This window comes from Pseudorca crassidens, chromosome X (assembly GCF_039906515.1).
Source record: "Pseudorca crassidens isolate mPseCra1 chromosome X, mPseCra1.hap1, whole genome shotgun sequence".
NCBI lineage: Eukaryota > Metazoa > Chordata > Mammalia > Artiodactyla > Delphinidae > Pseudorca > Pseudorca crassidens.
The window spans coordinates 118,932,206-118,960,053 of NC_090317.1; the positions used below are offsets into that span (position 1 = coordinate 118,932,206).

Below are 27,848 nucleotides of genomic sequence, written 5' to 3' on the forward strand. Positions count from 1 at the left end.
TGTTAGGGAGTGTTCTAATTTCATTCTTTTACATGTAGCTGTCCAGTTTTCCCGGCACCACTTATTGAAGAGGCTGTCTTTTCTCCACTGTGTATTCTTGCCTCCTTTATCAAAGATAAGGTGACCATATGTGTGTGGGTTTATCTCTGGGCTTTCTATCCTGTTCCATTCATCTGTATTTCTGCTTTTGTGCCAATATCATACTGTCTTGATTACTGTAGGTTTGTAGTATAGTCTGAAGACAGGGAGCCTGATTCCTCCAGCTCCATTTTTCTTTCTCAAGATTGCTTTTGCTCTTGGGGGTCTTTTGTGTTTCCATACAAATCATGAATTTTTTTGTTCTAGTTTTGTGAAAAATGCCAGTTGTAGTTTGACAGGGATTGCATTGAATCTGTAGATTGCTTTGGGTAGTATAGTCATTTTCACAATGTTGATTCTTCCAATCCAAGAACCTGGTATATCTCTCCATCTATCTGTATCATCTTGAATTTCTTTCACCAGTGTCTTATAATTTTCTGCATGCAGTTCTTTTGTCTCCTTAGGTAGTTTTTTTCCTAGATATTTTATTCTTTTTCTTGCAGTGGTAAATGGGAGTGTTTCCTTAATTTCTCTTTCAGATTTTTCATCATTAGTGTATAGGAATGCAAGAGATTTCTGTGCATTAATTTTGGATCCTGCTACTTTACCAAATTCATTGATTACCTCTAGTAGTTTTCCAGTAGCATCTTTAGGATTCTCTATGTATAGTGTCATGTCATCTGCAAGCAGTGACAGCTTTACTTCTTCTTTTCCGATTTGGGGTCCTTTTATTTCTTTTTCTTCTCTGATTGCTGTGGCTAAAACTTCCAAAACTATGTTGAATAAGAGTGGTGAGAGTGGGCAACCTTGTCTTGTTCCTGATCTTAGTGTAAATGGTTTCAGTTTTTCACCATTGAGGACGATGTTTGCTGTGGGTTTGTCATATATGGCCTTTATTATGTTGAGGAAAGTTCCCTCTATGCCTTCTTTCTGGAGGGTTCTTATCATAAATTGGTGTTGAATTTTGTCAAAAGCTTTCTCTGCATCTATTGAGAAGATCATAAGGTTTTTCTCCTTCAATTTGTTAATATGGTTTATCACATTGATTGATTTGCGTATATTGAGGAATCCTTGCATTCCTGGGATAAACCCCACTTGATCATGGTGTATGATCCTTTTAATGTGCTGTTGGATTCCGTTTGCTAGTATTTTGTTGAGGATTTTTGCATCTATGTTCATCAGTGATATTGGCCTGTAGTTTTCTTTCTTTGTGACATCTTTGTCTGGTTTTGGTATCAGGGTGATGGTGGCCTCATAGAATGAGTTTGGGAGTGTTCCTCCCTCTACTATATTTTGGAAGAGTTTGAGAAGGATAGGTGTTAGCTGTTCTCTGGATGTGTGATAGAATTCGCCTGTGCAGCAATCTGGTCCTGGGCTTTTATTTGTTGGAATATTTTTAATCAGTTTCAATTTTAGTGCTTGTGATTGGTTTGTTCATATTTTCTATTTCTTCCTGGTTCAGTCTTGGAAGGTTGTGCATTTCTAAGAATTTGTCCACTTCTTCTAGGTTGTCCATTTTATTGGCTTATAGTTGCTTGTAGTAGTCTCTCATGGTCCATTGTATTTCTGCTGTGTCAGTTATTACTTCTCCTTTTTCATTTCTAATTCTATTGATTTGAGTTTTCTCCCTTTTTTGTTCTTTTTTTTTAACATCTTTATTGGAGTATAATTGCTTTACCATGGTGTGTTAGTTTCTGATATTCTCCCTTTTTTTCTTGATGAATCTGGCTAATGGTTTATCAATTTTGTTTATCTTCTCAAAGAACCAGCTTTTAGTTTTATTGATGTTTGCTATCGTTTCCTTCATTTCTTTTTCATTTATTGCTGATCTGATCTTTATGATTTCTTTCCTTCTGCTATCTTTGGGCTTCTTTTGTTCTTCTTTCTCTAATTGCTTTAGGTGTAAGGTTAGGTTGTTTATTTGAGATGTTTCTTGTTTCTTAAGGTAGGATTGTATTGCTATAAACTTCCCTCTTAGAACTGCTTTTGCTACATCCCATCGGTTTTGGTACTTCGTGTTTTCATTGTCACTTGTTTCTAGGTATTTTTTGATTTCCTCTTTGATTACTTCAGTGATCTCTTGGTTATTAAGTAGTGTATTGTTTAGCCTCCATGTGTTTGTATTTTTTACGGATTTTTTTCTGTAATTGATATCTAGTCTAAGAGCATTGTGGTCAGAAAAGATACTTGATGTGATTTCAATTTTCTTAAATGTACCAAGGCTTGATTTGTGACCCAAGATATGATGTATCCTGGAGAATGTTCCATGAGCACTTGAGAAGAAAGTGTATTCTGTTGTTTTTGGATGGAATGTCTTATAAATATCAATTAAATGCATCTTGTTTAATGTATCATTTAAAACTTGTGTTTCCTTATTTATTTTCATTTTGGGTGATCTGTCCATTGGTGAAAGTGGGGTGTTAAAGTCCCCTACTATGATTGTGTTACTGTCGATTTCCCCTTTTATGGCTGTTAGTGTTTGCCTTATGTATTGAGGTGCTTCTATGTTGGGTGCATAAATATTTACAATTGTTATATCTTCTTGGATCGATCCCTTGATCATTATGTAATGTCCTTCTTTGTCTCTTGTAATAGTGTTTATTTTAAAATCTATTTTGTCTGATATGAGAATTGCTACTCCAGCTTTCTTTTCATTTCCATTTGCATGGAATATCTTTTTCCATCCCCTCACTTTCAGTCTGTATGTGTCCCTGGTCTGAAGTGGGTCTCCTGTAGACAGCATATGTACGGGTCTTGTTTTTGTATCCATTCAGCCAGTCTATGTCCTTTGGTTGGAGCATTTAATCCATTTACATTTAAGGTAATTCTCGGTATGTATGTTCCTATGACCGTTTTCTTAATTGTTTTGGGTTTATTATTGTACATCTTTTCCTTCTCTTGTGTTTCCTCCCTAGAGTAGTCCCTTTAGCATTTGTTGTAAATCTGGTTTGGTGGTGCTGAATTCTCTTAGCTTTTGCTTGTCTGTAAAGGTTTTAATTTCTCCATCAAATCTTAATGAGATCCTTCCTGGGTAGAATAATCTTGGTTGCAGGTTTTTCTCCTTCATCACTTTAAATATGTCCTGCCACTCCTTTCTGGGTCGCTGAGTTTCTCCTGAAAGATCAGCTGTTAACCTTATGGGGATTCCCTTGTATGTTATTTGTTGTTTTTCCCTTGCTGCTTTTAATATTCTTTCTTTGTATTTAATTTTTGATAGTTTGATTAATATGTGCCTTGGTGTATTTCTCCTTGGATTTTTCCTGTATGGGACTCTCTGTGCTTCCTGGACTTGATTAACTATTTCCTTTCCCATATTAGGGAAATTTTCAACTATAATCTCTTCAAATATTTTCTCAGTCCCTTCCTTTTCCTCTTCTTCTTCTGGCACCCCTATAATTCAAATGTTGGTTTGTTTAGTGTTGTCCCAGAGGTCTCTGAGACTGTCCTCAATCCTTTTCATTCTTTTTTCTTTCTTCTGCTCTGCAGTAGTTATTTCCACTATTTTATCTTCCAGGTCACTTATCCGTTCTTCTGTCTCAGTTATTCTGCTATTGATCCCTTCTAGAGAAGTTTAAATTTCATTTATTGTGTTGTTCATCACTGTTTGTTTGCTCTTTCGTTCTTCTAGGTCCTTGTTAAATGTTTCTTGTATTTTCTCCATTCTATTTCCAAGATTTTGGATCATCTTTACTATCATTATTCTGAATTATTTTTCAGGTAGACTGCCTATTTCCTCTTCATTTGTTAGGTCTGGTGGGTTTTTATCTTGCTCCTTCATCTGCTGTGTGTTTTTCTGTCTTCTCATTTTGCTTATCTTACTGTGTTTGGGGTCTCCTTTTTGCAGGCTGCAGGTTCGTAGTTTCTGTTGTTTTTGGTGTCTGCTCCCCATGGCTAAGGTTGGTTCAGTGGGTTGTGTAGGCTTCCTGGTGGAGGGGACTAGTGCCTGTGTTCTGGTGGATGAGGCTGGATCTTGTCTTTCTGGTGGGCAAGTCCACGTCTGGTGGTGTGTTTTTGGGGTGTCTGTGGCCGTATTATGATTTTAGGTAGCGTCTCTTCTAATGGGTGGGGTTGTGTTCCTGTCTTGCTCGTTGTTTGGCATGGGGTGTCCAGCACTGTAGCTTACTGGTCGTTGAGTGGAGCTGGGTCTTGGCATTGAGATGGAGATCTCTGGGAGATTTTCGGCGTTTGATATTACGTGGAGCTGGGAGGTCTCTTGTGGTCCAGTGTCCTGAACTTGGTTCTCCCTCCTCAGAGGCACAGCCCTGATGCCTGGCTGGAGCACCAAGAGCATGTCATCCACATGGCTCAGAATAAAAGGATGAAAAAAAAAAAAGAAAGAAAGAATAAGATAAAATAAAATAAAGTAAAATAAAATAGTCATTAAAATAAAAAATAATGATTAAAATTTTTTTAAAGTAATAAAAAAAAGAAAGTAGAGAGTAACCTAACCAAAAAAACAAATCCACCAATGATAAGAAGTGCTAAAAACTATACTAAAACAAACAAACCAACAAATAAAAAACCGGACAGACAGAACCCTAGGACAAATGGTAAAAAGAAAGCTATACAGAGAAAATCACACACAGAAGCATACACATACACACCCATAAAAAGAGAAAAATGGGAAAAAAATATATATCGTTGCTCCCAAAGTCCACCCCCTCAATTTGGGATCATTCGTTGTTTGTTCAGGTATTCCATAGGTGCAGGGTCCCTGGATCATGGGACCCTGTGGGTGGCGGGCTGCACAGGCTCCCAGGAGGGGAGGTGTGGATAGTGACCTGTGCTCACACACAGGCTTCTTGGTGGCAGCAGCAGCAGCCTTAGCATCTCATGCCAGTCTCTGGGGTCTGTGCTGATAGGCGCGGCTCGCACCCGTCTCTGGATCTCCTTTAAGCGGCGGTCTGAATCCCCTTTCCTATCGCACCAGGAAACAAAGAGGCAAGAAAAAGTCTCTTGTCTCTTCGCCAGGTCCAGACCTTTTTCCGGACTCCCTCCCGGCTAGCTGTGGTGCACCAGCTCCCTTCAGGCTGTGTTCACGCCGCCAACCCCAGTCCTCTCCCTGCGCTCCGACCAAAGCCCGAGCCTCAGCTCCCAGCCTCCGCCTGCCCCGGTGGGTGAGAAGACAAGCCTCTCGGGCTGGTGAGTGCCGGTTGGCCCCGATCCTCTGTGCGGGAATCTCTCCACTTTGCCCTCTGCACCCCTGTGGCTGCGCTCTTCTCCGTGGCTCCGAAGCTTCCCCCCTCCGCCACCCGCAGTCTCCGCCCGCGAAGGGGCTTCTAGTGTGTGGAAACCTTTCCTCCTTCACAGCTCCCTTCCACTGGTGCAGGTCCCATCCCTATTCTTTTGTCTCTGTTTTTTCTTTTTTCTTTTGCCCTACCCAGGTACATGGGGAGTTTCTTGCCCTTTGCGAGGTCTGAGGTCTTCTGTCAGCGTTCAGTAGGTGTTCTGTAGGTGTTGTTCCACATGTAGTTGTATTTCTGATGTATTTGTGGTGAGGAAGGTGATCTCTGCGTCTTACTCTTCTGCCATCTTGAAGCTCCTCCTAGGTTATCTTTCAAATGATATTGATTGGAAACTAATCTTGAGGTCCTCTTGGTAGAAAATAATTTTTTTTTGTTTAACATTTAATTTTATTTTTTGAATGGATAATATGTTCACATGATTCAAAAGTCAGAACCAGGACTTCCCTGGTGGTCCAGTGGTAAAGAATCCACCTTCCAATGCAGGGGATGCAGGTTCGATCCCTGGTCAGGGAACTAAGATCTCACATGCTGCGGGACAACTAAGCCCGCACGCCACAACTACTGAGCCCTCACACCTCAACTAGAGAGCCTGCGTGCCAAAAGCTACGGAGCCCACGCACGCTGAAGCCTGCGCGCCACAGCTAGAGTAGAGAAAACCCGCACACGAGAACTAGAGAGAAGCCCACACGCCACAATTAGAGAGCCTGCAACAAAGAGCCAGTGCACACCTCAAGGAAAGATCCTGTATGCCTCAACAAAGATCCTGCATGCCACAACTAAGACCCGATGCAGCCAAAAATAAATAACTAATAAATTTTTAAAGAGAGAACAACATAAAAAGTTATATGTTGTGAGGTGTTATGCCCATTCCTTCCCCTATCCTCCTGTTACCTGTTCCTTTATCCCCTAGAGGTAACCATTTTTATTAATTTCTTGTATATCCTCTTATACAATGCCAGCAAATATGAAAATATATTCTTATATCCCTCTTTCTTACACAAAAGATAGCATATATGTGGTTCTTTACCTCAATTTTTTCAGTTAGGCCCGCAGTCTGGAGTTAAGACCAGATTTGCACTGGGAGATCTTATTCATTTTTTTAATATCTGCATAGTATTCCTTGTATGGCTGTCACAGAGTTTATTTAACCAGTTCCCTATTTGTTGACATAGGGTTGTCCCAATATTTTTGCTATTATAAACAATACTGCAATGAGTGACTTGTATATACGTTTTATCTGGAAGTGTATCCATAGAATAAATTCCAGAAGTGAAATTATTTAGCCAATGGGTCTTGAAATTTTGATAGATATTGTCAATTTGCTTTCCATTAGAGTTGTACCATTGTGTACTCCCCTTACCATCCCCACCCCCCTGCAGTGTATGAAAGTGCCTGTGTTCCCACAGTACAGTGAGAAGTGAATATACTTAGAAACCTAACTTGGTACTTAAAGTGCTCAACACAATCTCTGTAACATAGCTGCTCGCTCTGACCATCTTCTCTAATGGTATAACTCCAAGTAGCATTGGCTGAACTTTCTGCTGAGTGCAACTTAATCTTTTTCTCTTAAATCTTTTAAAGGGTGAAATACAACACACGCACATAGAAAAGTTCAGAAAACAACAATGCATAGCTTAATAAATGATTGTGAAATGAACACACATGGACCACAACCCAGATCAAGAAAGGGAGCATTTACAGCACTCCAGAAAGGCCTTGGTGTGCCCTCCCTCCTCACAAAGAAGTCACTGTCCTGATTTTTTTTTTAGAACGTATTCAGTTCCTGGTGTTCTTTCCACTTTGCCTTCCTATATATGCAACCTTAAACATTACAGGTTAGTTTTGCTTGGGTTTGAACTTTATATAAATAGAAGAATACAATCTTTACTCTTTTGTATTATGGTAAACTACACATAACATAAAATTTACCTTAGTAACTATTTTAAAGTGTACAGTTCAGTGATATTAATTACATTCACATTGTTGTGAAGCCATCCCCACAGACCATCCCCACAACTCTTTTCATCCTGTAAAACTGAAACTCTATACCTATTAAACAATAACGCTCCATTCTCCCCTCCCCCCAGCTCCTGGCAACCACCATTTTATCTTCTGTCTGTATGATTTTGACTATTCTAAGTACCTCAGATAAGGGGAATTATAGCATTTGTCTTTTTGTGATTGGCTTATTTCATTTAGTATAATGGCCTCAAGATTCATCCATGTTTTACCATATTGTAGAATTTCCTTCCTTTTAAAATTTGAGTAATACTCTTTTGCATGGATAGACCACATTTTGGTAATCTATTCATCTGTTGATGGACACTTGAGCTGCCTCTTGTTTTAGCTATTGTGAATAATGCTGTTATGAACATGGGTATACAAATATCTCTTTGAGGCCTTGCTTTCAGTTCTTTTGGTATATACCCAGGAGTGGAATTGCTAGATCGTGTGGTTCATATAAATAGAATAGTAGAGTCTCTACTCTTTTGTGTTTGACTTGTTTCAGTTAAATTTTGTTGGTGAGGTGTATCCATATTGATGTCTGTAGCTATATTTCATTCATTTTGGGAGTCTTATTCCATTGTATGAATATGTTACAATTTATCCTTTCTGCTCTTGATGGATCTGTGAGTTGTTTATAACTTGGGTCTACAGTACTACAAACAGTGTTGCTGTGAACATTTTGGCAGGTGCCTCTGCTACATACATTTCTACTTTGTGTGCACCTAGGATTGGGATTGCTGACTCATAGGGTGTGTACCTTCAGCCTTACCTGACTTGGATTATGTTACAGTGAAGAGAATGAGAAAACCTGAGTTAGACAGATATTGTTTTGAATTTTATTTTTAAAATCCTTTCAAAAGATAATTTCATTTTTTAGGTCTTTTGCTCTTGGTAGATGTATCCCCCACATTTTGTAGCACAAGGTTTCTGTGTGTGGGCTATGACCCATAGGACACAGAAGGATGACTGTTGATGTCTCCTAGACATCTAGAACAGGGGCTAGCAAACTAAATCCCCATAATCTGTTTTCATAAATGAACTTCTGTTGGCACACAGCCACACCCATCATTTACATATTGTCTATGATTGCTTTTGTGCTACCATGGCAGAGTTGAGTGATTGTGGCAGAGATTGTATGGCCCGCGAAGCTCACCCCAAATCTCCTAGATGGCTATTGCTGCCATGACAAATTACCACAAATATGGTGATTTAAAACAACACAGATTTCTTATTTTATAGTTTTTTAGGTCAGAAGTCTCACAGGGTCTCACTGGACTAAAATCAAGGTGTTGGTAGGGCCAGCATTCTCTTCTGGCAGCTCTAGGGTAAAGTCTGTTTCCTTGCCTTTTCCAGCTTCTAGAGGCTGCTTTCATTCCTTGGGTCATGGCCCCCTTTTCCATCTTCAAAGCCAGCAATGTTGCATCTCTCTGTGCCTTTCTTCAGTAGTCACATCACCCTGTGACCACTGCTGGGAGAGCTTATCTGATTTTAAGGACCCATATGATTAGATTGGGCCCTAGACTACTCACATAGTCCAGGATAAGCTCCCTCTCTCAAGATCCTTAATCACATCATTGATGTTCCTTCTACCATGTAGGCTAACATATTAATAGGTTCTGGGGATTAGGACATAGACATGTTTGTGGGCCCTTATTCTGCCTAGCATACTAGCCCTTTCCAGAAAAAGTTTGCCAACTCCTGATCAAAAACAAAACGTTGAGGAATTTCTAGTTGGAATCTAATGTAATCTAATAGGAATATAGCTTCCTAGTCGAGAATTTGGCACTTCCATAATCTTTAGCTTCTCCCGCAATCTACCTAAAGTCATCCTGGTAAATGAGACAAGTGGCAGGGCTGTATTATGGACACTTGAGCGCAGTGGAGGAATTAAAGTACAGACAATCCCTTGATGCCTTTCTCTTGCAAAATTTTGTGTTCTCTGAATTTCCCAGTGGACTTAAACAGCATCAAATTCAGTAGCAATCTCTCCCAACAGGCCAGCAAATCCTCATTTGTCTTCTAGTATTCTGACAGGTATTAGCATTTTCCAACTCAGCCGAAAATGACCTCACTGAGATCACATTATAAAGCTCTGTTAAACATGATTGGCAATATAAAGTGATCAAGAGCTACCTTTCCCATATTTACTGAACATATTAATAGTCTGAAATGATTCTAATATTTTAGCTACCTGGTATGTATACATTCAGTGGGACAGATAATAAATTTTAGAGCAAGTTTTTGAAAGACTGAAACATTAGGATTTCATGTTTTTTGTATATTTTAAAAGGTCTCTGGCGGGGGAGGGACATATACACACTACTATGGGAGATTGGGATTGACATATACACACTACTATGTATAAAATAGATAGCTAATAAGGACCTGTTGTACAGCACAGGGATCTCTCCTTAATTCTTTGTAATGGCGTATGTGGGAAAAGAATCTAAAAAAGAGTGGATATAGGTATATGTATAACTGATGCACTTTGCTGTACACCTGAAACTAACACTAACCTTGTAAGTCAACTATACACCAATAATTTTTTTTATTAAATAAAATAAAAATTATCAAAGAAAAAACTTTTTTAAAGATCTCTAATTGAATTTTTCAATCAAAATCTATAAAAATAAATCTAAAATTCTTTCCTATTATGTGCAATTAAATGAATGTATCTTGAATTTAACCCAGCTTTTTGGTGTGCACAATATACATATTTCTGAATAAAAATTCCACACTAGGTAAGACAAATTCTTGTTATCATATAAGACAGCCCAAGAAATAGCATCTCCCAGGGAAGTCACTAGTGTGGGATCAAGGGGCTGGCCACAGGGGCTTTCTCTGAAAATGTAGAAGGCATGCGTGTCAGTTCTGCACCTGACCTGAGACTGTGAGGGATCCCAGGTACCCAAGGGATGTACGTTCAACCCATAGGTATTAGCTAGGAAGCTGTGACTACAGCTGCAAGATGATGGTTGGGGGTAGCCAAAGGCTATCACTAGTGAATTGCCTATCAAAAGGCTTGAGTGACAAGGGCTTTGCCGAAAGTGTCTTTCATGGGGAGTGGGGTGTGGGGTTGGGCAGGTATGAGTGCTGTGCTAAAAAGTCTTGATTAGCTTTAGTTAATCCAGTGTATTAATCAGGATAGGACAGGTTATGCTGTAAGAACAAACATCTATCAAGTGTCAGTGGCTTAACATAACAAAACTATTTTTTTAATTTAATTTATTTTTTTATACAGCAGGTTTATATTAGTTATCCATTTTATACATATTAGTGTATATATGTCAATCCCCATCTCCCAATTCATCACTCCCCCCTCCCGGCCACTTTCCTCCCTTGGTGTCGATACGTTTGTTCTCTACATCTGTGTCTCTATTTCTGCCTTGCAAACTGGTTCATCTGTATCATTTTTCTACGTTCCACATATATGTGTTAATGTACGATATTTGTTTTTCTCTTTCTGACTTACGTCACTCTGTATGACAGTCTCTAGATTCATCCACGTCTCTACAGATGACCCAATTTCCTTCCTTTTTATGGCTGAGTAATATTCCATTGTATATATGTACCACATCTTCTTTATCCATTCATCTGTCGATGGGCATTTAGGCTGCTTCCCTGACCTGGCTATTGTAAATAGTGCTGCAATGAACATTGGGGTGCATGTGTCTTTTTGAATTATGGTTTTCTCAGGGTATATGCCCAGTAGTGGGATTGCTGGGTCATATGGAAATTCTGTTTTTAGTTTTTTAAGGAACCTCCATACTGTTCTCCATAGTGGCTATATCAATTTACATTCCCACCAACAGTGCAGGAGGGTTCCCTTTCCTCCACACCCTCGCCAGCATTAGTTGTTTGGAGATTTTCTGATGATGCCCCTTCTGACTGGTGTGAGGTGATACCTCATTGTAGTTTTGATTTGCGTTTCTCTAATAATTAGTGATGTTGAGCAGCTTTTCATGTGCTTCTTGGCCATCTGTATGTCTTCTTTGGAGAAATGTCTATTTAGGTCTTCTGCCCATTTTTTTATTGGGTTCTTTTCTTTTTTAATATTGAGTTGCATTAACTGTTTATATATTTTGGAAATTAATCCTTTGTCAGTTGCTTCATTTGCATATATTTTCTCCCATTCTGAGGGTTGTCTTTTTGTCTTGTTTATGGTTTCCTTTGCTGTGCAAGAGCTTTTAAAGCTTCATTAGGTCCCATTTGTTTATTTTTGTTTTTATTTCCATTTCTCTAGGAGGTGGGTCAAAAAGGATCTTGCTGGGATTTATGTCATAGTGTTCTTCCTATGTTTTCCTCTAAGACTTTTATAGTGCCCCGTCTTACATTTAGGTCTCTAATCCATGTTGAGTTTATTTTTGTGGATGGTGTTAGGGAGTGTTCTAATTTCATTCTTTTACATGTAGCTGTCCAGTTTTCCCAGCACCACTTATTGAAGAGACTGTCTTTTCGCCATTGTATATCCTTGCCTCCTTTGTCATAGATTAGTTGACCATAGGTGCGTGGGTTTATCTCTGGGCTTTCTATCTTGTTCCATTGATCTATGTTTCTGTTTTTGTGCCAGTGCCATATTGTCTTGATTACTGTAGCTTTGTAATAGAGTCTGAAGTCAGGGAGTCTGATTCCTCCAGCTCCGTCTTTTTTCCCTCAAGACTGCTTTGGCTATTCAGGGTCTTTTGTGTCTCCATACAAATTTGAAGATTTTTTGTTCTAGTTCTGTAAAAAAATGCCATTGGTAATTTGATAAGGATTCCATTGAATCTGTAGATTGCTTTGGGTAGTACAGTCATTTTTACAGTATTGATTCTTCCAATCCAAGAACATGGTATATCTCTCCATCTGTTTGTATCATCTTTAATTTCTTTCATCACTGTCTTATAGTTTTCTGCATACAGGTCTTTTGTCTCCCTAGGTAAGTTAATTCCTAGGTATTTTATTCTTTTTGTTGCAGTGGTAAATGGGAGTGTTTCCTTAATTTCTCTTTCAGATTTTTCATCATTAGTGTATAGGAATGCAAGAGATTGCTGTGCATTCATTTTGTATCCTGCAACTTTACCAAATTTATTGATTAGCTCTAGTAGTTTTCTGGTGGTATCTTAGGATTCTCTGTCTATAGTATCATGTCATCTGCAGACAGTGACAGTTTTACTTCTTCTTTTCCAATTTGTATTCCTTTTATTTCTTTTTCTTCTTTGATTGCTGGGGCTAGGACTTCCAAAACTATGTTGAATAGTAGTGGTGCGAGTGGACATCCTTGTCTTGTTCCTGATCTTAGAGGAAATGCTTTCAGTTTTTCACCATTGAGAATGATGTTTGCTGTGGGTTTGTCGTATATGGCCTTTATTATGTTGAGGTAGGTTCTCTCTATGCCCACTTTCTGGAGAGTTTTCATCATAAATGGGTGTTGAATTTTGTCAAAAGTTTTTTCTGCATCTATTGAGATAATCATATGGTTTTTATTCATCAATTTGTTAATATGGTGTATCACATTGATTGATTTGTGTGTATTGAAGAATCCTTGCATCCCTGGGATAAACCCCACTTGATCATGGTGTATGATCCTTTTAATGTGCTTTTGGATTCTGTTTGCTAGTATTTTGTTGAGGATTTTTGCATCTATATTCATCAGTGATATTGGTCTGTAATTTTCTTTTTTTGGAGTATCTTTGTCTGATTTTAGTATCAGGGTGATGGTAGCTTCATAGAATGAGTTTGGGAGTGTTCTTTCCTCTGCAGTTTTTTCGAAGAGTTTGAGAAGGATGGGTGTTAGCTCTTCTCTAAATGTTTGATAGAATTCGCCTGTGAAGCCATCTGGTCCTGGACTTCTGTTTGTTGGAAGATTTTTAATCACAGTTTCAATTTCAGTGCTTGTGATTGGTCTGTTCATATCTTCTGTTTCTTCCTGGTTCATTCTTGGAAGGTTATACCTTTCTAAGAATTTGTCCACTTCTTCCAGGTTGTCCATTTTATTGGCATAGAGTTGCTTGTAGTAGTCTCTTAGGATGCTTTGTATTTCTGTGGTGTCTGTTGTAACTTCTCCTTTTTCATTTCTAATTTTATTGTTTGAGTCCTCTCCCTCTTTTTCTTGATGAGTCTGGCTAATGCTTTATCAATTTTGTTATCTTTGCAAAGAAACAGCTTTTAGTTTTATTGATCTTTGCTATTGTTTTTTTAGTCTCTATTTCATTTATTTCTGCTCTGATCTTTATGATTTCTTTCCTTCTACTAACTTTGGTTTTTGTTTGTTCTTCTTTGTCTACATCCTTTAGGTGTAAGGTTAGGTTGTTCATTTTAGATATTTCTTGTTTCTTGAGGTAGGCTTGTATTGCTGTAAAGTTCCCTCTTAGAACTGCTTTTGCTGCATCCCGTAGGTTTTGGATCATTGTGATTTTGTTGTCATTTGTCTCTAGGTATTTTTTGATTTCCTCTTTGATTTCTTCAGTGATCTCTTGGTTATTTAGTAATGTATTGTTTAGCCTCCATGTGTTTGTGTTTTTTTACGTTTTGTTCCCTGTAATTGATTTCTAATCTCATAGTGCTGTGGTCAGAAAAGATGCTCGATATGATTTCAATTTTCTTAAATTTACTGAAGCTTGGTTTGTGACCCAAGATGTGATCTATCCTGGAGAATGTTCCATGTGCACTTGAGAAGAAAGTGTAATCTGGTATTTTTGGATGGAATGTCCTATAAACATCCGTTAAATCTGTCTGGTCTATTGTGTCATTTAAAGCTTGTGTTTCCTTATTAATTTTCTGTTTGGGTGATCTGTCCATTGGTGTAAGTGAGGCGTTAAAGACCCGACTATGATTGTGTTACTGTCGATTTCCCCTTTTATGGCTGTTAGCAGTTGCCTTATGTATTGAGGTGCTCCTATATTGCATGCATATATATTTATAATTATATCTTCTTTCTGGATTGATCCCTTGATCATTATGTAGTGTCCTTCCTTGTCTCTTTTAACATTCTGTATTTTAAAGTCTATTTTATCTGGTATGAGTATTGCTACTCCAGCTTTCTTTTGATTTCCGTTTGCATGGAATATCTTTTTCCATCCCCTCAGTTTCAGTCTGTATGTGTCCCTAGGTCTGAAGTGGGTCTCTTGTAGACAGCATATATATGGGTCTTGTTTTTGTATCCATTCAGTGAGCCTGTGTCTTTTGGTGGGAGCATTTAATCCATTCACGTTTAAGGTAATTATCGATATGTGTGTTCCTATTACCATTTTCTTAATTGTCATGGGTTTGTTTTTGTACGTCCTTTTATTCTCTTGTATTTCCCACTTAGAGAAATTCCTTTAGCATTTGTTGTAGGGCTGGTTTGGTGGTGCTGAATTCTCTTAGCTTTTGCTTGTCTCTAAAGCTTTTGATTTCTCCATCGAATCTCAATGAGATCCTTGCTCGGTAGAGTAATCTTGGTTGTAGGTTCTTCCCTTTCATCACTTTAAATATATCATGCCACTCCGTTCTGGCTTGTAGAGTTTCTGCTGAGAAATCAGCTCTTAACGTTATGGGAGTTCCCTTGTATGTTATCTGTCGTTTTTCCCTTGTTGCTTTCAATAATTTTTCTTTGTCTTTAATTTTTGCCAATTTGATTACTGTGTGTCTCCACGTGTTTCTCCTTGGGTTTATCCTCCCTGGGACCCTCTGTACTTCCTGGACTTGGGTGGCTATTTCCTTTCCCGTGTTAGGGAAGTTTTCAACTATAATCTTCTTCAAATATTTTCTCAGATCCTTTCTCTCTCTCTTCTCCTTCTGGGATCCCTATAATGAGAATGTTGGTGCATTTAATGTTGTCCCAGAGGTCTCTTAGGCTGTCTTCATTGCTTTTCATTCTTTTTTCTTTATTCTGTTCCGCAGCAGTGAATTCCACCATTCTGTCTTCCAGGTCACTTATCCGTTCTTCTGCCTCAGTTATTCTGCTATTGATTCCTTCTAGTGTATTTTTCTTTTCTTTTTGCGGTACGCGGGCTTCTCACTGTTGTGGCCTCTCCCGTTGCGGAGCACAGGTTCCGGATGCGCAGGCTCAGTGGCCATGGCTCACGGGCCCAGCCACTCCGCGGCATGTGGGATCTTCCCAGACCGGGGCACAGACCTGTGTCCCCTGCATCAGCAGGCGGGCTCTCAACCACTGCACCACCATGGAAGCCCCTAGTGTATTTTTAATTTCAGTTATTGTATTGTTCATGTCAGTTTGTTCTTTAATTCTTCTAGGTGTTTGTTCTTTAATTCTTCCAGGTCTTTGTTAAACATTTCTTGCATCTTCTCAATCTTTGCCTCCATTCTTTTCCCTTGGTCCTGGATCATCTTCACTATCATTCTGAATTCTTTTTCTGGAAGCTTTCCTGTCTCCACTTCATTTAGTTGTTTTTCTGGGGTTTTATCTTGTTCCTTCCTCTGGTACATAGCTCTGTGCCTTTTCATCTTGTCTACCTTTCTGTGAATGTGATGTTTGTTCCACAGCCTGCAGGATTGTAGTTCTTCTTGCTTCTGCTGTCTGTCTGCTGGTAGATGAGGCTAAGAGGCTTGTGCAAGTTTCCTGATGGGAGGGAATGGTGGTGGGTAGAGCTGGGTGTTGCTCTGGTGGGAAGAGCTCTGTAAAACTTTAATCTGCTTGTCTGCTGATGGATGAGGCTGGGTTCCCTCCCTGTTGGTTGTTTGGCCTGATGCAACCCGACACTGGAGCCTACCTGGCTCTTTGGTGGTGCTATTGGCGGACTCTGGGAGGGCTCAGGCCAAGGAGTACTTCCCAGAACTTCTGCTGCCAGTGTTCTTGTCCTCACGGTGAGCCACAGCCATCCCCCGCCTCTGCAGGAGACCCTCCAACATCAGTATGTAGGTCTGGTTCAGTCTCCTATGGGTCACTGCTCCTTCCCCTGGGTCCCAGTGTGCACACTACTTTGTGTGTGCCCTCCAAGAGTGGAGTCTCTGTTTCCCCCTGTCCTGTCAAAGTCCTGTAATCAAATCCCGCTAGCCTTCAAAGTCTGATTCTCTAGGAATTCCTCCTCCCATTGCCGGACCCCCAGGTTGGGAAGCCCAACGTGGGGCTCAGAACCTTCACTCCAGTGGGTGGACTTCTGCGGTATAAGTCTTCTCCAGTTTGTGAGTCACCCACCCAGCAGTTATGGGATTTGATTTTATTGTGATTGTGCCCCTCCTTCTGTCTCATTGTGGCTTCTCCTTTGTCTTTGGATGTGGGTATCTTTTTTGGTGAGTTCCAGTGTCTTTCTGTTGTTGATTGTTCAGCAGTTAGTTGTGATTCTGGTGTTCTCGAAAGAAGGAGTGCATGCATGTCCTTCTGCTCCGCCATCTTGAACCAGTCTCTCCAAAACTTTATTTCTTATTTATGCTATGAATCCCTCAGGGATCAATTGAGGTTTTGTTTTTGTCATCATCAGACCTAGGTTGAAGGGAGAATCACCGTGTAGAGCACTACAAGTCACTGGAGCAGAGGGAGAAGAGAATATGGCAAAACATGCACTTGCCCTTAAAGCTTCTACCCCAGAGATGATACATACCCCTTCTCCTCATGTTCTATCAATCAAAGTACAGGAATGCAGTTTTGAAGTGTATATGAAGAAGAATTTTCTGAAAATTTGAATAAAGCCACCTCCTGGTCATGGCCTGTAAGGCCCTGCAAGATCTGGCCCCTGTTGGCCACTCAAATCAAATCTCATGCCGTTCTTTCCTACCTGGCCTGGTTCTAGGCATGCTCACCTTTCTACGAATGCCAACAACACGCCAGGCTCTTTTCTGCCACAGGACTTTTGCACTTTCTGTTCCCTTTGCCTGGAAGGCCCTTTCTTTACCTTTTTTATAGTTAGCTCCTTCCCATTCTTTTGGACTCAGCTTCAGTGTTGCCTCCACATGGAGGCTTTCCCTGACCATTCAGTCTAAATTAATACCCACTTCTTGTCACTTATTTTCTCTCCCAGTACCCACATACATCAGTCTTAGCATTAGTCATAATGTATAGTTACTGTATGTATGTATGTATGTATGTATCTATCTATTTTCTGACTCCATCCATATACAAGCTCCATGTGGGCAGAAAACTTATCTATCATTTCACCACTAAATCTCTAGCACCTTCACATACTAGGTGCTCAATACATGTTTACTGAATGAATAATAGGCCCTTTTATGGATCTTTTTTCAAGCATACCCAAGAGTAGGGAGAATAATATAATGAACTCTGACATCCCCATCACCAGGCTTCAGCAGTTTTCAACTCATGGCAAATCTTGCTTCATCTAGATCCCCAGCCAGTCCTCTCCTGAATTATTTTGAAGCAATCCAAGATATGATATAACTATTTTCTGCAAATAATAAATGTTTCAGTATGTACCTCTAAGAGATAAGGATTCTTTTTTAAAAAATAACCACAATAAGATTATCACACCTTCTAATCTTATCAGTACAGCTTAGAGCTGTCCCTGAAGAACACAGGCTGCTTCAGAAAGATACAAGCGCCTGGGTGGTTGACGAATGTTTACTGAGCCCCTACTCTGTGCCAGCCATAGATTTCGAAGTGAATCATACAGACAGGGTTCCAGGAGCTGATGTTCTGGGGAAGGGGCAACAGTCAGAATTGTGAGCTGGGGCCTCCTTCCCCACAGAGCTCCCCAACACGGGCTGTGTCCAAGTCAGTCTCTGTGAACAGGGATGTAAAGATGTCATGCCAAGGAGTTCTGCTTTACAGGGGGGACTGGTGCATCTTAAAGCTTACGGATTCTTATTTTCATGCTGTTTTTGCCTTCATTTGACCCAATTCCTTATTTATGTCTCAAAATATTTGTATGAAAAGCATTTTCTTTGGTTTCTCTTTGCAAGAAGTGACCTGGATTTTTCTCAATTCTCTGTGATTTACCCATTATGTTTACCAAACAGGTCACTAAGGGGGTGGGTGGCCAGGACTTCTCCTAGCCCGTATGCCATCTGTGTATGAATGTAAAAGGCATGGCTTGCCCTGGGCCGAGCAGCCTATATTAGGGTACAAGGCTTGGTGTGCAGACCATGGAGTTGGATTTTAGAGCCTTCTTGCCCCCTCAGTCAAGCACTCACCCTTGTGAGTAAACCACCTCTGAATCAGTACATGGCATGCCTGAAGGTGGTTATCTGTTCAGGGTGATTTCCTGACTATTTTAATTTTGTGCAACTTATGTTCTTGCCCCCAAACACAAGTAATTCAGTAAAACCATTAAATGCAAAGGTGAGAAATGGCATGTGTTTTGTGACAGATATCTGCTGTTCATTTGTCAAAATCCAACTTTGTGTGTGAGGAATAGTTAGTGGGACAATAGCGTTATGATTATAAAGCATGGTATTTTACAAAGTTCTCAATTCTACTGACAGCCAACTATGTGAATTATTTCATAAAAGTGTGGTATGCCTGTCTCATTCTGATGTATTTGTGAAAAATGATACATGGATAATAAATCCAGGGTTTATAAACTTACTTCTTGTCCAGAAGCAGATGTCATTATAATGTCTGCTGTCATGGAAACAGTTGGGATTTTTCAGACATGTGAGGGCACCTCAATAGGTTGAAAATGCGTAGATGTGTTACACTCCTTCTGTCCCTTAAATTTTCTTCAAATTTTTCCTTTTGGAGGAAAAATACATTGCAAGAATAAAAAACCTAAAACATGTTGAAATAGCACACTTTCAATTTGAGAAGGCTAGTTTTTCCCCACTATTTAAGCAAAGGAAGAGGTAGTAGTTCTGGGTACCAAAGAACTAGCTGAAGTTCTGCACTTCTGTTTAGCATGGTATAGCATGTATATGGCAAGAGGCCGGAGGAATGTTATGTGTTACCTTGCCCTGTACTGGAACCGGCAGTTCAGTGGTGTTCTGTCCAGTGTGTTGGCCACAGCTACGTGTAGCTACCGAGCACTTGAAATGTGGCTAGCCTGAACCGAGGTGTGCTATAAGGACAAAACACACACTGATTTTAGAGACTTGGTATGAAAAAGAATGTAAAATCTCTCATTAATAACTTTTTAATACTGACTTCATGTTGAATGGTATTTTACATATGTTGGGTTAAACGTTATGATATTAAGATTATTTTTACCTGTTCCGTCTCATCCTTTATAATGTGATTACTAGAAAACTTGAAATTGTCTATGTGGGTCACAATTATGTATTTTTTTGGACAGTGTTGATTTAGATATAAACAGTGCCAGCATGATGCCTAGATGTCTGGTCAACTGTGACAACCCAAAGCTCATCCATCCCTGTGAATATTTTCTCTGTCTGGCAGCCAGTTAGACTGCTGGCCTGGTTTTCTCTGAGCGGACACAGGCAGAGAGGAAGGTATTGTGGAGATGGGGTGGGCAGGGGCACGTGCGTTATAAAACAGGTTTCCAGCGGCATACTTACTAGGTGACTTGAGGCAAACCTCAGTGAAACCCCCTTGACTGCTTCCAGCCAGACCTCCCCTCATGGTGGTCTGCCTGTCCCCAGGTGTTCTATTAATCTCTTTGGAGCAAATTGCATTATCTAAGACATTTAACTATTTGGAAGAATTTGACATTACATGGTAAGGGCTGTAATACACATATGGATATTTTATTTTACGTGGAATTTTTGGACAGGAAAAGAACTAACCTAAGTCCAGTGAATTTGGAAAAGGTGGCAAACTTGTGGCAGAGTCCTGGTTGATATACTTCATTGCAAATCCATTTTTCTTTCCACACTATCTGAAAGTCCAGATTTCTCGTATTAGGGTTTATAAGGTGTAAATCTCTTTTTAAAGAGAAAAATCCCTGCTGCTGCAATTCCTTCATGATACCCATGTATATATTTGGATTCAGTTAGTGTACAACATTTTCAACAATTGCTGAATGCCTCCTGAATGTTGGATCTTTATTTATTTATAAGAAACAAACTATTTTACCATATTTTTACAAGGTAGGTACTTTGATCCCATTCTACAAATGAAGAAACTAAGATTCAAATGCTTATGTAAGTTTCCCAAGGCCTCAAAGCTGCTCAGTGGTAGATGGACTGAAGATTTGAAAACAGGTATTTCTGGCTCCAAAGTTTAAGTTCTTTCCTCCAGTAAACTCACTGCCTCCTTTTAAAACACGGAGCAAGAATTGTTCCAGAGCCACAAAATTCTACATGTAAACTGAAGGCTTGGGTCTGCTCTAAAGGCTGGCTTTATTCTAGATTCTGAGAGGTCCTCAAAGTGGGAGGGCCCACTGCCAAGGATAAGTGGGCAAGGAGGAAATCAGTGAAGACTTCAGAGAAAAGCAGTAAAGAGAACAGGACTGTAAGCCAAATGTCAAACTCCTCATCATTGGCCTTCAGACCCTGGACAGATCATTTAATTTCTGTGGGTCTTACTGCCTTTACTTGAAAAGTCGAGATGGTATTTGTCCACTCTGCCTCCTTTAGGGGTCACAATATGGACCAAATTTAGATATTGTCTGGAAAGTGCTTTGTAAACTCTAAAATGCTCTACAAATAATGTACTATTAAAGTAAAATTATGTTTTCGTATTTTCTTTTTTTAAAATATTTTTTAAAAATTAATTCATTTTTTAAACATCTTTTTTGGAGTATAATTGCTTTACAATGATTTGTTAGTTCCTGCTGTATAACAAAGTGAAATCAGCTATACGTATACATATATCCCCATATCTTCTCCCTCTTGCGTCTCCCTCCCACCCCTCTAGGTGGTCACAAAGCACTAAGCTGATCTCCCTATGCTATGCAGCTGCTTCCCACTAGCTATCTATTTTACAAAAAAATTAGTTCATTTATTTTTGGTGCGTTGGGTCTTCGTTGCTGCATGCGGGCTTTCTCTAGCTGCGGCGAACGGGGGCTACTCTTCATTGCAGTGTGCGGGCTTCTCATTGCGGTGGCTTCTCTTGTTGCAGAGCGTGGGCTCTAGGCGCGTGGGCTTCAGTAGCTGTGTCTCATGAGCTCAGTAGTTGTGACTCACAGGCTCTAGAGCACAGGCTCAGTAGTTGTGGCGCATGGGCTTAGTTGCTCCGCGGCATGTGGGATCTTCCCAGACCAGGGATTGAACCCATGTCCCCTGTGTTGGCAGGTGGATTCTTAACAACTACCCCACCAGGGAAGTCCCTGTTCTTATTTTTAATGTGGGATGATACTTGATTCCTCTTAAGTAGATAATTGTCAACTGAATTTTTAAAAAGCTTATTTGTTTGTGTATATTTCAAACAGAACAAACCTAAAGTTCATCATCTGGAACCGTCATGAGAGGGAATGAGTTTTAAACATGCTGTGGTGGTAATACAAAAAGCTCAATGGCTAGAAACTAATGCTCTGTGGCCAGAAAGGAACTTAAGGTCACTCTGGTCAATACCTGGAAATCTTCTTATTCCTAAGTGTAGAAGACATATTTGAAATAGACTATACTTGTTTTACTGAGGGACATAAAAATAAGACCTGAGTGAATTATAGAGACATACTGTGTTCTTGGATGGGAAGATTAGAAAAATAGTAGTTCCACCCAAATTAATTGATAACATGAACATAATCCCAATCAAAGTTCCCATGAGACATTATTGATAATTTAATGCAATTACTTTAAATTTTATGTGGAAAACTACTATGTATAAAATAGGTAACTAATGAGAACCTGCTGTATAGCACAGGGAACTCTACTCAATGCTCTGTGGTGACCTAAATGGGAAGGAAATCTAAAAAAGAGCGGATATAGGTGTACGTATAGCTGATTCACTTTGCTGTACAGCAGAAACTAGCACAACATTCTAAAGCACCTCTACTCCAATAAAAATTAATTTAAAAATTTATGTGGAAAAATAGCCAGGATAGTTTGAAAAGGAGGAGTAATAAGTGGAGGGTTGGCGTTTAGCGTAGATTCCTATCTTCCTATCTTGGCCCCAATTCCTCACCTTCCCTTTGTAGCTCTGTCATTCATCATGTGACTTTGCAGTTCTTCTAAAGGCCCCTTAGTGTGGAGCTTAACCATGTGACTTGCTTTGGCCACTGGAATGTCAGTGGGAGTGCTAAGAGTCAGTTCTGAGCTTAGGGCTTGTGAGGCGTCCCAGGTTTCTACTTGTTTGTTGCATTTCTCATTGAGCCAGGAAGAATGCACCTTGGCTAGCCTGCTGGTTAAAGGAGGATGAGGGATGCATGGAGCAGAGCCACCTCATGTGACTTGTAGACCTGCAGTGAGAAGCAGATCTCCCCAGCCATTGCAGCCTGAAGCAGACCCACCTAGATAAGTTGAATTCCAGTCAATCGCAGATGCCTGCGTGATAATAAATGAATGTTGTTTTAACCCTTAGGTTTTAGGGTGGCTTGTTACGCAGCAATAGGTAACTGATATGGCCTTATAACAGATGGAAATCTATTGTGTTGTTATAGCCAGTATGAGGTGGAAACAACATTCAATTTTGGGTCTGTTTTACTCCAAAGACCACATCTTGCTTTCCTGAGAAAGTTAATTCAAGGTTTGTGTTAAGAGACAGTGGCCAGGGGTTCCCCGGTAGTGCAGTGGTTAAGAATACGCCTGCCAATGCAGGGGACACAGGTTCAAGCCCCGGTCCGGGAAGATCCCACATGCCCCAGAGCAGCTAAGCCCGCATGCCACAACTACTGAGCCTGCGCTCTAGAGCTCGAGAGCCACAACTACTGAAGCCCACAAGCCACAACTACCGAAGCCCGCATGCCTAGAGCCCGTGCTCCACAACAAGAGAAGCCACCGCAGTGAGAAGCCTGCACAACACAACGAAGAGTAGCCCCCACTTGCTGCAAGTAGAGAAAGCCTGCATGCAGCAACAAAGACCCAACGCAGCCAAAAATAATAATAAATAAATAAATAATAATAAAATTTATTAAAAAAAAGACAGTGGCCATACTACCCAAAGCAATCTACAGATTTTTTTTCAATCTACAGATTTAATGCAACCTCTCCATGACATTTTTCACAGAAATAGAACTAATAACCCTAAAATTTATGTGGAACCATAAAAGACCCAGAATTGCCAAAGCAATCCTCAGGAAAAAGAACAAAGTTGGAGGTATAACCCTCCCAGACTTAGACAATACTACAAAGCTACAGTAATCTAAACAGCTGATACCATGGCACAAAAACAGACGTATCGATCAATGGAACAGAATAGAAAGCCCAAAAATAAACCCACACACCAAGGGTCAATTAATCTTTGACAAAGAAGGCAAAAATATACAATGGAGAAAAGTCTCCTCAGTGGTATTGGGAAACCTGGACAGCCTCATGTAAATCAATGAAGTTAGAACACTCCCTCATATCATACACAAAAATAAACTTGAAATGGCTTAAAGACATAAATACAAGACATGACACCATCAAACTCTTAAAAGAGAACACAGGCAAAACATTCTCTGACATAAATCATAGCAATGTTTTCTTAGGTCAGTCTCCCGAGGTAATAGAAATGAAAGCAAAAATAAACAAATTATAAGCTTTTGCATAACAAAGGAAACCATCAACAACAAAAAAGACAACCTCAGAATGGGAAAACATATTCACAACCCATGTGACCGACAAGGGCTTAACTTCCAAAATATAAAAACAGCTTGGACTTCCCTGGTGGCACAGTGGTTAAGAATCTGCCTGCCAATGCAGGGCACACGGGTTCAATTCCTGGTCTGGGAAGATCCCACATGCCATGGAGCAAATAAGTCTGTGAGACACAACTACTGAGCCTGCGTGCAGCAACTACTGAAGCCCACATGCCTAGACCCCGTGGTCTGCAACAAGAGAAGCCACCGCAATGAGAAGCCTGTGCACCGCAACCAAGAGTAGACCCTGCTCGCCACAACTAGAGAAAGCCCTCGCGCAGCAACAAAGACCCAATGCAGCTAAAAAAAGAAAAAGGTTCTATATTAAAAGAAACGGACTTCCCTGGTGGTTAACAGTGGTTAAGAATCTGCCTGCCAATGCAGGAGACATGGGTTCAAGCCCTGGTCTGGGAAGATCCCACATGCTGCGGAGCAACTAAGCCCATGCACCACAACTACTGAGCCTGTGCTCTAGAGCCTGTGAGCCACAACGACTGAGCCTATGTGCCACAACTACTGAAGCCCACCTGCCTAGAGTCCATGCTCCGCAACAAGAGAAGCCACTGCAATGAGAAGCCCGTGTACCGCAACGAAGAGTCGCCCCTGCTCACCGCAACTAGAGAAAGCCCACATGCAGCAACGAAGACCCAACGCAACCAAAAAAATATATAAGATAATAAATAAATTAAAAACAAAACAAAAAAACAAACAAAAAAGCCAAACAGCTCATATGACTCAATAACAACAACAACAACAAAACAATCAAAAAATGGGCAGAAGACCTAGATAGACGTTTCTCCATACAGATGGCCAATAGGCACATGAAAAGATGCTCAACATCACTAATTATTAGAGAAATGCAAGTCAAAAGTACAATAAGATATCACCTCACACTGGTCAGAATGGCCATCATTAAAAAGTCTACAAATAATAAAGCTGGAGAGGGTGTGGAGAAAAGGGAACCCTCCTACACAGTTGGTGGGAATGTAAATTGATGCAGCCACTATGGAAAACAGTATGAAGGTTCCTTAAAAAACTAAAAATAGAACTACCATATGATTCAGCAATCCCATTCCTGGGCATATATCCAGAAAAGATGAAAACTCTAATTCGAAAAGATACATGCACCCCAATGTTCATAGCAGCACTGTTTACAATAGCCAAGACATGGAAGCAACCTAAATGTCCATCAACAGATGAATGGATAAAGAAGATGTGGTGCATATGTACAATGGAATACTACTCAGCCATAAAAAAGAATGAAATAATGCCATTTGCAGCAACATGGATGGCCCTAGAGATTATCATACTAGGTGACGTAAGTCAGATAAAGACAAATACCATATGATGTCACTTATATGTGGAATCTAAAATATGGTACAAATGAACTTATTTACAAAACAGGAACAGCCTCACAGACAAAGTTATGGTTACCAAAGGGGAAAGGGGGTTGGGGAGGGATAAATTAGGAGTTTGTGATTAGCAGATACAAACTACTACATATAACAGCGGTCCCCAACCTTTTGGGCACCAGGAACCGGTTTCATGGAAGACAGTTTTTCCACGTACTGGGGGGTGGGGGAATGTTTTTGTGATGATTCACTCTCATTACATTTGTTGTGCACTTTATTTCTATTATTATTACATTGTAATATATAATGAAATAATTATACAACTCACCATAATGCAGCATCAGTGGGAGCCCCGAGCTTGTTTTCACTTGCCACTCACTGATAGGGTTTTGATATGAGTCTGCAAGCGATGGATTTATTATGGTCTCTGTGCAGTCAAACCTCTCTGCTGATGATAATCTGTATTTGTTGTCACTCCCCAGCGCTAGCATCACTGCCTCAGCTGCACCTCAGATCATCAGGCATTAGATTCTCATAAGGAGCGTGCAACCTAGATCGCCCACGTGGGCAGAGTTCACAGTAGGGTTGGTGCTCCTATTCGAATCTCATGCCACCGCTGATCTGACAGGAGGCGGAGCTAAGTCAGTAACGGGAGCAATAGGGAGCGGCTGTAAATACAGATGAAGCTTGGCCCGCTGGCCTGCCTGCCGCTCACCTCCTGCTGTGTGGCCTGGTTCCTAACAGACCACGGACCAGTATCTGTCCGTGGCCCGGGGGTTGGGGACCCCTGATATATAAAATAGGTAAACAACAAGGACCTACTGTATAGCACAGGCAACTATATTCAATATCCTATAATAAACCATAATGAAAAAAGAGTATGAAAAGTTATATATATATGAATCACTTTGCTGTACACAAGAAACCAATACCACATTGTAAATCAACTATAGTTCAGTTAAAAAAAAAGAGAGGGAGAGACAATGGGCATTATACAATCATTGTGCTCTATAACCAGGCCATTCCTTATATTGCTTAGGAATGATATCCAAAGACCTGCTTTGTTGTGAGACATATAACATGAATCACCTCGCTGAGACAGGGGAATTGATTAAAAAATCAATCCATGGGCCCCAAACCTTCCAAGACCATAAACGGTTTAGCTCCCTTGTTAGAAATTCAGTTCAAGGCAGATGCAACAAAATTACACTTCTTTGTTATGAAACTCCCACTCCCTTCTTTCCAGAAAACTAACCTCTTTAGGTACCTTCTCCCCAAGAGGTCCTGAAGGTATCTTGAAAGCTGTGGACCTCCTAGGGAGGGATAATGTACAATGTCTCGGGCAATAATTCATGACTTATAAGGGCACAGCTTTTTAGTTTAAAGAGAAAGAATGGCTTCTATGTTACCATTCTACACAGACTGCCAGAATCTTTCAGGAAGCTCCCATTGTCAAGTTCTCAACAACTTGTAATGACTCTTGGCTCCCACAATACACATTTCTGTGGCTGCGCAGCAGTATTTCAGACTCTTTCAGTATCATAAAAATCACAGCTAATAAACTCCAATCGGCACCTGAAGGAAGGGGTGCTTGCTCCTGACTGTAATATACTGGCCCCTGCAGCACTTCAAAGGGCAGGCGGCTGCTCAAGTCTACCTTGCCCTGGTTTCCATCCCTAGGTGAAGATTAACCATATGTGCTCTGGGCAAATCTGTTCTGAGTTTGCCTTCAAGTGTTTCGTATCCCTTTATATCAGCTGCTCAATTTGACAGCCCACTAACATAGGCGTCTTTTTCAGTAGGGGGAGGGCACATGCTCAGTTTCCATTTGATCTTTCAGTTCCTTCGTGTCCTCTCTTACCCATCTCAGGCTTCTGATTTCTTCTTTTCAGAAGATGGAGCATGTATGTCCATGAGAGAAGCTTGATAATTTGAAAGTTTAAATGATAAGTCAAAACTAAATTTGAGAGTTATTGGGTGCCTGGCTCCTAATATTTGAAAATACTTTGTTCTTAGCTAAGGTTGGGTATCAGATGCATGATGATAGGGTAAGTGATATAAATTTTTATGCAATTTCAACTGAAAAAAATTTTCCTGTGTGTCCAGAGCCTTCCCCTCTGAACCTTCCATTGTCACTGTAGCTTTATATCGAGTTCTCAAAGTTTGGGTTCTTTGAAAACATCTTGTGAAAATGCACGGACTATTTTCTTAAATAGCCTATTTAAAAGAGGGTTGCTGAACCCTGGAAAAATGGGAGAGCAATATTTATTGACCAGCATAAAATTACTCCGAAATGATATGTGATATATATCACAGAGTGGGGGTATTACTTAGCGATTTAGGGGAAAACTTTCCCCTAAGTTTTAACCACATTTCTCATTCCTCTCAAGAGAAAACATATTTCCCAACTTGCATCCACATGCTTTTGACGAGGTCAAACAACTTAGACCTCATGTGCACATTTTAACATCTCTGAAATCGAGATGCGTCTAGTTGATGGTGCCTTATCGTCAGCCAGGCGGTAGGCATTGTCTGCCCCCATGCAAACTTAGACCAAAAACCTTCTGTGCTTCCTCCAGGTAAAAATCTAGAAAGTACACAAACACTGAAACTTG

The 27,848-nt window shown here is 40.2% G+C and overlaps 1 protein-coding gene across 3 annotated transcripts in view; it reads left to right on the forward strand.

Moving 5' to 3' along the window:
* The window catches only part of RAI2 (retinoic acid induced 2), a 405,001-nt gene that overhangs the window by 119,625 nt on the left and 257,528 nt on the right, over positions 1 to 27,848 (forward strand). The window contains exon 4 of one of the 3 annotated variants that reach the window (XM_067722188.1): positions 5,050 to 5,220. The exons of the other annotated variants lie outside the window; for them this stretch is intronic. The gene's annotated coding sequence lies outside the window, so the exon portion shown is untranslated. The remainder of the gene's footprint in view (positions 1 to 5,049; positions 5,221 to 27,848) is intronic. 3 annotated transcript variants of the gene reach the window in all.